The following is a 12,677-nucleotide window of genomic DNA, read 5'->3' on the forward strand; positions in this document are numbered from 1 at the left end:
ATCGCACACACATCATAAACTTGTTGAATACGAGTCAGTAATTTACTGGCAGTCCTGAGAAGTCCTTCATACGGTTATCTAGCATTTGCCAAAGATTCGTTCCCCACTTACACTCGTTGACTTATTTTCAAACTGTTTGTGATATGTATGCCATAAGTTGCCGACATGCATTTATAACACGCTTTACTGTAGTTTGAATACAATGCAAGGACATCATGGTTCCCGACCACTGAGGCTGTGGTTTTGGTTCGTTATTTATCAGCACTCACAATAAAAGTTAATGGGTGTTGTACGAAAATATGACCAAAGGTCGATCTGTTACTTGACAACTTGTGACTGGATTCTGAGAAAGGTTGGTTGACAGTAAATTTATAGGAGAGGGAAACTCTTCTGGGGATGGATTAGCCTGCCTAGACAGACGTTTGTATTCTCCAAACCATACTACTGTTATTACACTCATCACCAGATATAAGTGGAGATTTGTGGAAGACAGAGCACAAGAAACCATGACTTCCAGAATTTCACAGAGGTCCCTTTCATCGAGGCGATGAAGATCATCATTAAGCAGATATTCTGACAGTAAAAACCTAAAGTATATTAGCATATTTAACAAACTTTCAAACCAAACAAGCCCTTCATAATAACAAGACATGAAACTAAATTTAGAAAATACAACGGGACCAAAATTACAAACCATAAACACAGCAGCATTAATAAAAATAAACGTAGACAATCTCAAAAATAAAAAACTAAACTAGAGGTCTGTAGATGGTCTTATGGTGGTGCAATGCAGCTCCGCTTTCAAGCTGAGGCCCCAAGATCCGCAAGAACAATGTAAGGAAGAAAAGGCGTCACAGTTTCGCACAAAACGGAACAAAAGGCTTTCCTGTACGTGAGGCACTGTGACGTCGTTGCTGACGAGCCAAGGTCGAGCAAAGAAAAAAAGAGCGATTTTCCAGTTCATTTTGGTCCATGGATCATTGTCGTCAGTAAAGCTGTTTTGTTCTTTAGTTGATTACTGATTTATTTACCTACTTACTGATTTGTTTACTGTACCTAGTTGTCTCTGTAAGCAATGTATCTGTATTCCTGATTGGGATGAAAGAGATGTATAGAGACTTTCCGATGAATATATGAGGCCATCAGTCGAGAAACATGCTAAGCGCCATCCTGGGTCAAAGTATTTTTTAATTTAATTTATTATATTTTAAAAATGGCACTTAGCATGTTTCTCGACTGAAAAGCTCATATATAACTATGCATTACGCAAGAAGGATACTTCTGAGATGCAGCTCTCAGCTGTGACGAGAGAGAGAGAGAGAGAGAGAGAGAGAGAGAGAGAGAGAGAGAGAGAGAGAGAGAGAGAGAGAGAGAGAGAGAGAATTTCCTTATTTCTTTAGAATTTAAATGAAACAGAAAAAATTCTTCCCAAACGAATTTAGAGTAAGATCGCTATAACTGGAAAAAGTAAAATTTATCTTCCCATCACAAGCAACGAAATTGACCCATTTTTCCGCCTACGAAGAATAAGGAAGAGAATGAGGAAGAAACTGAGGAAGGGTTTAACGTCGTACACTTCTTAAGGAAGAAATGATCATCAATAATCACACGAAAAACTTCTGTCGAAATTGATTTCTCTTCCTTACAAATGACGTCTGATATAAGACTCAATTTTCCACTTTCAAAATCTAAACACCGACTTCAACCGGATGACATCAATGCCGACTTCACCTTTGACGTCAAGAGCAAAGAGTCAGTGCAGCAGCTACATTGTTGCAACGTGCATTGTTGGGGGTTTATCGAGAGCACCTGCATTTCTGCCAAGTTCTTTGAGTGTGACAAGATGAAGCCTAGTTTCTGATGGCAGTTGTAAGGTAGTTTTAACGAGCTTGTTGGCGCGCTGAAACTCGGCGCTGCTGTTTCCCCTACCCTCCCGATCCCCTTCTTACCCGCCACCTGGGGCGGACAAACATGTTTGCAGGAGGAGGTTTTGGATGCCACCCCTACCCTCCCGATCCCCTACCTACCCAGCCCTCACCTGGGGCGGAAAAACATGTTTACCGGAGGAGGGTGGATGTCTTCCCTACCCTCCCTTCCCCTACCTACCCCGCCCCCACCCGGAACGGACAAACCGGTTTCCAGCGGGTGGGTGGCTGTGTCATGTCTCCCCTACTGTCACCTTGGGGAGGGCAAACAAGATCCACTCGGATATTATTATTATAGAATAGATAGAAGATAACTATGCATTGTTTCAGCAGCTCTTTTAATGTATGACAATGCAAATGCTGAAGTATTAATAAATACGCATTACTTCAGCAAACCTTCGAGTGTATGACAGCACAGATGCTTGTGTATATTTGTATTTTGTATTTTATCGAAATGTTCCTACAAAGAGTGATGTATAAATTTAGGATTAACAATGAAACAGTGGATAATGCATTTAATGAAGGCAATGGAACTAAACTTTAATAAGCTATAATTTCAAAATTCAAAACACTATTTATGCGCATGAGAGAGAGAGAGAGAGAGAGAGAGAGAGAGAGAGAGAGAGAGAGAGAGAGAGAGAGAGAGAGAGAAGCTTTTCATATCCGCAACATAGATAATCACATGTATCAGCACCCGTTGCCCTGTTCCTTTAATACAATCTACTCGGATATCGCTAATAATGACATACGTTTTGGTGACACATCTTAATACGAAAGACAAAACAACGATATTAGTTCCCTGTTATTTTTTTTTATAATTATGATACATACACTATATCAAAATGTGTGCGTCATGATTAAGGATTTAGAGTCACATCCAGCAGTCGAACAAAGAACGCTAAAATATTAAAATGAATGAAGCGTGGTTAAGGGAATGCATTGAATATCATGATGATGCCTATAGCTACAGGGGTACGAATACAGTAGGCTATATTACAGGAATGGTTTATAAAAGAGTATACTGAATAGGCTATACAAATTCATGTATGAGTACAATGTACAGGGTATACAAGTTCTGAGAGCACACGCCTCTCCAAAGGAGATATGTCTCTCTATCGTATATGCGCAAGAGATATGGAGAGATTATTTTTATGAAAGCGCGCGCGAGTGTACACACGTACACACACACATGCACACATACAAACACACACACACACACAAACAAGAATACTGTACAAAGAAATTCCCCAGAACAAAAACAAAGAAACTGATAACATAAATGAAAGACCGAAAATCCTTATGTCATTCCTATTCGGAACCTCCTCATCCTCATCCTCATCCTCCTGTTCTTATCAAAGTTCATCCTCCTTCCTTCATCCTTCCACTTCCTATTCCGGCGTCTTCCCCTCGACGCCCGATTTCACAGCTGCCGTGGCAAAGACTTATTATTAAACGTTGTTCCTATAACGGTGATGTTTCCCCCAACAGGTGTCGCCGGACCTCGGCTTCATCGTCGTGAGAAGCCTTGGACCAGAGATTGACTTTAAATGAAACAGTAGGTGTGTGTGCATGTATAATATATATATATATATAATATATATATATATATATATATATATATATATATATATATATATATATATATATATATATATATATATATAGATTATACATATATATTGTATATATATATATATATATATATATATATTATTTGGGCATATATTCTCTTATACATTTTCTATTGAAGTTAATGACACTGTTCGCGGATGCTATCTATTTATCAAGACTTTGAATAAGTCTATATTTCTTCTTTTTCTCTTAAGGCCTGAAGAAAAAAAAGGAAGTATAGACTGATTCAGTCTGGATAAAATTATAGTATCTGCGAACAATGCCATTAACTTCAATATATATATATATATATATATATATATATATATATATATATATATATATATATATATATATATATTATAAATGTTTAAATTTCCATTATCGACTCTTGACATTTCATAATTCCCGGCTGTTACTCTGCCATATATCAGGCTGTTACTCTGCCATATATCAGAATGTAATTCCACGGTGAATCTAGAGAAGCCCTGAGGAACATCTCTAATTGGTTATTGAGCAGCTGTCGGCTTAGGATTGAATAAATATAGAAGTATTGCAACAATCTTTTTTTTATCCCTCCTTGAAGAAAATGAAGAAGAGACTGCCAGAAAATCATACATATGTGTAAATATATACGTATGTACGAGAGAGAGAGAGAGAGAGAGAGAGAGAGAGAGAGAGAGAGAGAGAGAGAGAAAGTACATGTTCGCAACCATGTGTTTGTTATCCTCCTGGAGAGAGAGAGAGAGAGAGAGAGAGAGAGAGAGAGAGAGAGAGAGAGAGAGAGAGCGAACCAAATGTCTACATCTGACAATGGCACAGCTATGAAACTTACAAGAGTCAAATTGCTGTCATAACATTTCGCTTAGCGAACGCTAGCAGTGTGCATTTCCTAACTGAAACCTTACAAACCCTTTAAAAAAAAAATAATAACTATATAAACACACAAGCTTATCAAACATCAGTTACCTGCACCGTGAGGGCAAAACATACATACTCTCACATACACACACACACACACACCAGACTAATCTCGTCTTGACAACTATATTGTGAGAAGAAAGTCACAAAAAGACGAGAAAAAATTGCGGAAATTACGCGCAGTTTCGCTACTTGTTGCATGTTTCGTCACAGCAACACACAGCGGCGGCAAGACCTTTTCTCTGTTCTTTTTTTTTATTTTCTTTTCGGTTACACAAAACAATAAGACCAGCGAGGAATGATAAGACGTTGCGCAGACTTCAAGAATACATTTTGCACTGGGGAGTTCTCGGTGTTGAAAGTGGGTGGAAAGACAATGTCAAAAACAAAATATTATTATTATTATTACTATTATCCAGAAGACTAACCATTTTCATATGGAACAAGGGGACATTGAAAAACTTATTATTATTATTATTATTATTATTATTATTATTATTATTATTATTATTATTATTATTATTATTATTATTATTCAGAAGTTGAGATCTATTCATATGCAACAAGCCCACAGGGGCCACTGACTTGAAATTCAAGCTTCCAAAGAATATGGTGTTCATTTGAAAGAAGTTACAGAAGGTAAAAGGCAATACAGAAAGAAGAAATCAATTATTAGAAAAGAAAAATACATAAACAAATTAATAAATACACAGATAAAAATGTAAGTAAAAACTTTAAAGAAAAGTGACACGATGAGTAAAATAAAATTGAAATCTGAAATTAAACCGTGAAATACGAACGTGAGACGAATTATAAATGCCTTCTGGGAATAAGTTCCATAAAACAGAAAAAGTAATAAAGTTTAGGCTAAAGTACAGTCAATTTGGACGATAAACGCCTGAAAAGAAACGCAAAATAAAACGCTATTCACAAAAAGAAATTAAGATTTTATAAAAGTAAATAAAGAAAGTCTCCAGCACACGAAATGAATTCAAATGATGGAAGAAAGATCTGCATTTTGCATTTTTTTTTTTTTCGAGCGTTTTATGCGAGGTTCACTGACACGGAACCAAGGCATTATAAGACTCGCGAGAGAGAGAGAGAGAGAGAGAGAGAGAGAGAGAGAGAGAGAGAGAGAGAGATTCGCCGCTTTCATATGAAGTTATGGCTCTTATATTCCTGGCCAGGGAACAAACATGAATAAGTTAAGGTCTCGTATTAGATTTACTTGGACGAGAATTTTCACTCGGAGCGAATTTACCACCATAATTCGGGTCGATAAACATCGCCTGACTCCGCAATTTATGAGTCACTGTGGACCATTTAGGAGAGAGAGAGAGAGAGAGAGAGAGAGAGAGAGAGAGAGAGAGATTATATTAATTTATGTATCTTCTTGTGCTTTACTCGAAAGGTGAATTATGACGTAGTAGGAAATCATTAATCAACAGCAGATTCGGCCAATTGGATTTTTTCTTTTTCTTTATTCTTGAGTCAGGTTATGGATTTACTCTTCCACAGAGAGAGAGAGAGAGAGAGAGAGAGAGAGAGAGAGAGAGAGAGAGATGTGGTTCTCCTGTTAATACAAAAGCCATTGAGAGAGAGAGAGAGAGAGAGTCCAGTTTTCCCTCTCTAGGAGCCTAAGCTTAACTCACACGACTCAGCTTAGCGAATGGTTAGTTCGTTTAGATTCTTACTTCCTCAGAAGAATGATCCTATGTAATGATATTCATAATATATTTCTTAGCCATGTTTATCATTTTTCGTTTTAACTCTGGTTTCTTAAAACTATGATACTAGAACCTTACATTGCCTTAACAATTTAAAGCTACTATACTACCGGGGTCTAGACTGCTTTAAAAGCAGATCCTTCGTCTACCTTTTAAGCCTAAAACTACGACACTAAACCAACGCCCTGGTCAGTCTTCAAACCTTATAACTACGATACCAGTATGTTTCTGTTTGCCTTTAACACTTAAAACTACGATAACAGCAATTGTTTACATTTCATCCAGGCCTAAAACCACAACAGCAGAATCTATTTCTATCACGAAAGCTGACAACTTGGATAACCACAGCCTAGATCTACATATTAAAACTATGGTGCTAGAGCTTTCATCTGCTCAAACAATCTATTCGTCAATGCAATACCACGGCAAGTAGATTTATTAGCAAGATATAAAGTTTATTGGCCTAGTATGACATAACTAATATATACTGTCGACAGATTTGTGTTCCCGTCGACTACAGAGAAATAAATAGGCATACTGTAGATCACAAAACTTTATTATTATTATTATTATTATTATTATTATTATTATTATTATTATTATTATTATTATTATTGATACAAAGTAATAAGTAAAAATTAGTAAGATAAATAACAAGTATACCTTAGTTTAACCAGATCACTGAGCTGATTAACAGCTCTCCTAGGGGCATTCGGGTCGTTTCGGCCGTAAGCACGTTTACGTGCAAAATGGGCGCCGTGTTTAGTACCAGCCCCCTTGGGGATGTGTACGTAAAACATGAAATAATAATGGTAAATACCATAAACATAACGTCTTACATTGTTTTGGATGTTACGGCCTAAAGTGACTTACGGCCAAAACGACCAGGACCGTCCCAGGGCTGGCCCGAAGGGTTAGATTTATTTTACGTGGCTAAGAACCAACTGGTTACCTAGCACGGGACCTACAGCTTATTGTGGAATCCGAACCACATTATAGTGAGAAATGAATTTCTATCACCAGAAATAAATTCCTCTTATTTTTTAAGACATTGGCCGGTCGGAGATTCGAACTCGCGGTCAGCAGAGTGCTAGCTGAGAACGGAACCCACCCTCCCAACGAGGAACTACAAGACAAATAACAATGCACAATAAACAAATCAACCACGAAACAATGTACAATAAACAAATCAACCACGCAGTGAGTCTCATGTCAGATACTGATAGAGCCAAAATATTCATTGTTTCACACTGGATCACGAAGTCTAAAGGTGTATTTCACTACTGATATATAAAATGTTCAGAAAAAAATAAAGCATTCCTCAAGTCATAATGGCCATGGTTGTGCATCGATTTTGCTGAATATAAGTTGCAAGAGCTGACCTATTTTTCGTTTTAGGGAAAAACATTTCCCGAATTATCGGAGACAATTTTTCGAAATATTTAATGATCGCGACTAAATTCAATTAAACTAAGTTTGGCTCTAGAGGAAAGCTCATTATCACGTAAGTTTTCATCCATATAAATGAGCATGTATAGAGCTAACTTCAAGTTGAATGGATCCCCGTAAGGACAACACTATAGGATGATCCCTATACCTAACACTACTAGTAGTAGTAGTGGTAATCAGCATTTGCCTCTGAAACGGCTCCTATGACCCCTTGCCGATCGTATCGTCAAAAGGTCAAGAAGAGTTCAGCCGGACGCTCCAACCTACCATCTTGATATAGAGTATCACAGCGTCTTCTAATCCTCTACCTTCTGTTAAGCCCAGAGAAATCGATACATTGAACGAGCCATTAATCAGGAAACCAACCCCTACCCCAGCCCCATCCTGCAACCTCTCTTCTTCTCCTTCCTATAGCGTTGGCAGCAAGCAACCTACTGCTAGTACTATAGTTGTACAATACTTTTTCAGGAAGCCAACCCTCTCAAACCACCCAACCTCATCCAATCCCAATGTGCAACCTCTCATCTTTTCCTTCTTTTAACTTTGACAACAAGCAGCCTGCAGCTAGTACTATAGTTCTACAATACTTTCTCCGCTGACTCAACGGCTATATGAAGCAGAAGCTTCTTTACGCCATGCGCGCTTAGTAACTGAGAGAGTATCGACTATCCTGTTTTTCAGTCTAACCCCACTATACCTCTGGGGTTTATTGTCTGGTAATCACAAGTTGCTTTCAAGTAAATCAATTGCAACGCCATTGCCTCTGCGCTTCCAGCTCCGATTCATTCATTTTTCAAGTGGGCAAGTCATCGAGAATATCTCTGCATGCGATCTTTTGTTCCTGTTCCTGTTACTATCTCTCTCTCTCTCTCTCTCTCTCTCTCTCTCTCTCTCTCTCTCTCTCTCTCTCTCTCTCTCTCAAAGACTCTCTCCAAATCTCTCTCTCAATGGCTTTTGCTTAGAGGGACTCTCTCTCTCTCTCTCTCTCTCTCTCTCTCTCTCTCTCTCTCTCTCACTGGAAGAGATAATCCATAACCTGACTAAAGAATAAAGAAAAGAAAAAATCCAATAGGCCGAATCTGTAGTTGATTAATGATTTCCTACTACGTCATAATTCACCTTTCGAGTAAAGCGCAAGAAGATACATAAATTAATATAATTGATATAATTAACATGGAAAAAAGGCTGACAAAAACGTTCTAAAAAGTTCAGAGTATGATAATGATTTCTCAGAAACTTTGTTTGAAGTTTGTTTGTATAAATAAAACGAAAATAGATATCATTATTAATTTAACATAGAAACTGTTTTCAAGACAGAAAATTAAAGAATTCATTTATGCATTATGTATTTAGTAAATATTTAAAACATACCATACTTTAAGCCAATTACACATACACACACACACACACACACTTTACACGTAATATATAAGCCAAACAGAGCCAATTACTTTTTACATTCATCCGAAAAATTAGGCCTAACCACCTGTTAAAAAAAATATTCCCAATTAAATTCTTCCAAATCTAAAAACTCCCTTCGAGTGTGAAATCAATATAATTAATAAAGTAGTCGAAAGAAGTAATGATTACTCGTAAAACTGAGTTATTCTCTCTCTCTCTCTCTCTCTCTCTCTCTCTCTCTCTCTCTCTCTCTCTCTCTCTCTCTAAGTGATGCAGAGTGAATGGCTCAATCTCATTCAAATGACAACCCCATCCACGAGCCACCGAAATATGCAATATTTAATAGGCCTAAAACATAATTCATCTCGTGACGTCCCCTTCTGTAGGCTTATATGTCACTGTTATCAAATCGGATATGTATATGGCTCTTAGGCCTAACCTTATATAGTCTCGGGGCTCCTTGATCTTTTTCTTTATCTCTCCCAGGAAAGAATTATTTAGATTACAAAAGTGACTTTTTTCATTAAAAGCATCGTCTTTATATTGTCTTTTCGGATGAAAATAAGACTGAGATTGTAAACACGATACTCACGACGATAAGAAACCCGAAAAAGTCTATCGGGTGAGAGAGGGAAGCCATATTCTTTCAGATAGATTGAGCTGCTGCCATCCATTCTTTATGTTTAAGCTTGTCTTCGTTACCATACTTTCATTGTTGTACTAACAAGCCGCCCAGTACAAAAATCAAATACCTTCTGCCCTGTTTACCCCCAAAATCCTTTTCACAGGTATGGCAACTACTCTCGTTTCTTAAAGCAGGTATCACGATGCCTTTTTTGTAATCTGACAGTATACAAGGCCCAGGTGAAGGATTTGGATAAAAGTAGGGCACGAAAAGACTTTACAGTAATCGGGAAATACGTTTTTAATGGGAAATTTGAAAGACATTTCTAGTTAATGGTTTTTTCCTCACTCAGAAATTCCTGTTTCAGCATAGCCTAGGCCGGCATATAGGCTACAGTCTTTACGAGCTAAATCTACGAAAATAGGGCAATTGTTCTATAAGTTTAATGTCCTAATCGATAAAATATTAAATAAAAATGAATAGTATCACGTATACTGACGAGTATAATACATGTACACTGCTCCCCGAGGTAAGAAACTGCCCGTTTACAGTGTCAAATGAATCGGCGAGTGTGATAGCATCTTTAGGCTCGAACTGTTGAACTACACCCACAACACCTGAGTATACTCGTACTGGAAAAACAGGTGAATCACCAACTCCTTCCATCTTTATCCAGGTACAAAACGAGAGAAGCCAAAAGACAACGCCAGAGCCACAGAAATCGGTGATACCAGTCATTAGCTAAAAGAGTATCGGGTTCCAGTGCGGGGAAACGGTACATGCTTACAGACGAGTATAGATGACCAGGATATATCAGCCTACTGAGGGCTAGGTACTATTCGTAAGGCTTCCCTCATCTGCAGATATGATCTTCGCGTTATTATTATTATTATTATTATTATTATTATTATTATTATTATTATTGGTTTGCAGGATTAGAAAAAAATATTTTTACGTTTTTACTTACGGTTGGTCTGGTGACTATAATAACGAGATGATTAATTAGCTTTGGGAGATATCCGTTTTTGCATTAGGGGGCTTGCTTTCTAAGGGGGAAATAGGGGAGGGTGTTAGACTACTCAGCCCTAGAGGAGGTTTGTAGTATGCAAATGCTGCTTTTGCTTTCCAGTACAATTGCTCGAAAGGGAAGCTTCATTTTAATATCGAATCCACAGTCATCTTCAGTGGTCCCCGCCCTCAGGAGTTATTGAGTGCTACTCGTCTTTCAAAACGTGAGCATTTTTAATTGGGTTCTGCGCCGTGACAAAAAACAACCCAGTACCAAATGTCTTGAGATTTTTTTCACTGTTCGGCATCAGTAACCTCGGCAATTATAACGCTATCGATTATTCTTTCAACTGGGAAACATGTCCTCCCTTAAAATGTCATATCCCTGTGACACAGGTAGCCTAAACTATATTTACCTGCTTACTCCTTGCCTATTAAATTGTCTCATTTATATCTAATTATACCCCATTTTCCCCTTTTGTTCAGTATTTAAATGACACTTTAGCTGGGTCTATCAAGAACTCAAACACGAACTGGATACACCAGAATTTCAAATAATCCATCAACTTTGAATACGGAGAAACAAGTAAAAATTTTATTCTTTCACCAGGGCAATATGTCATAAACACGCTTCGGTAACTAACTAATTGCAAAGACGTCACAAACAAGTTGAATACAAGTTAATGACTTACTGGTAGTTCTAACCAGTGCTTCCAACGATTATCCAGTATTGGCCTAAGGTTCGTTCTCCACTTCCGGCCGCCGACTTATTCTCGACCTGTCTGTGACGTGCAAGTCGTTGACTTATCTTCGACCTACCTTTTACTGAAGTGTCGGACGCCCCTTTAGACCGACAACAGTTTGACAGACAACTCTTCGCCGCGCGGGAACTCTTCGGCGCTAAGAAACACCACCGAGAGAGAGAGAGAGAGAGAAAAACCACCATTAGGTCCTTTAATGCCACTCATCTGCGGCCCCCAATTTGCCTGGGTAGTCATATTATGATACCCTTTGGTGACTCGTCAACGGGACCCTGGAGCGTCGCTGAGGGAGGGAGGGAGGCAGGGAGAGAGGAGGAGTTCAACGGTCGGGCAGAGACCCTTTTTCCACGCTGGCATTCAACACTGGTAGCCGACGTTCCCTCCGGCTCACCCAGAGGAAGGCCAGTGCTATTTTTCTCTCTCCTCGGGCTTATAAAGCAAACAGAAAAGAGGTACACGAGGGCAGGCGAATATAAAGGCAGAGATTGACGAAATTGCTCACCGTCTGCGACTGAATTGTTGGAAAGAATTTGTGTACTGAAGAGAGGGCCAACTTGCAAAGGATCTTAGCACCGAATTGTGGAAGATTTCCTTTACTGGTGTACTGAAGAGAGGGCCAACTTGCAAAGGATCTTAGCACCGAATTGTGGAAGATTTCCTTTACTGGTGAAGATGCTGTTTTAAAATCCGGAAGTAAGGGATTATATTCGGTATTATCGGAGAATAAATAATGTTGGAAGGATGTAAAAAATACAAAATTATGTAAATCACTCTTATTGTATATTATTAACCAACCACGAACGAAGTATTTACTCTTGAATATTCAGTTATAATGAGTCAGTTCTTTAAATCAATGGAAAGGATTGTGAATATAATGACTTGGTATGAATATTTTTACTCCAAGTTAATAAAACTTAAAGTCAAAATATTCATAATCCTTTCGCACTGATAGAAAGAATGATCTCATTACAACTGATAATTCAGGAGTAAATACTTCGTGGTTAATAGTACAATATGACTGATTTTTACATATTTTTTTTAACCTATAATTTCTGTCAGCCATGAAAACACATTCCATTAATATCTGCTTGGAGTAAATTGCATCACTTATTCCCTCAGAACATACATAAAATATATACGTAATTAATAAAATTGAATGAAAAACCGAAAAAACAATATAATATAAATTCAAACAAACCTTTACATAACAAGTCAAAAGCTCTCTCTCTCTCTCTCTCTCTCTCTCTCT

The sequence above is a fragment of the Macrobrachium rosenbergii genome, chromosome 29 (genome assembly GCF_040412425.1).
Source record: "Macrobrachium rosenbergii isolate ZJJX-2024 chromosome 29, ASM4041242v1, whole genome shotgun sequence".
In the NCBI taxonomy this organism is placed as follows: Eukaryota; Metazoa; Arthropoda; class Malacostraca; order Decapoda; family Palaemonidae; genus Macrobrachium; species Macrobrachium rosenbergii.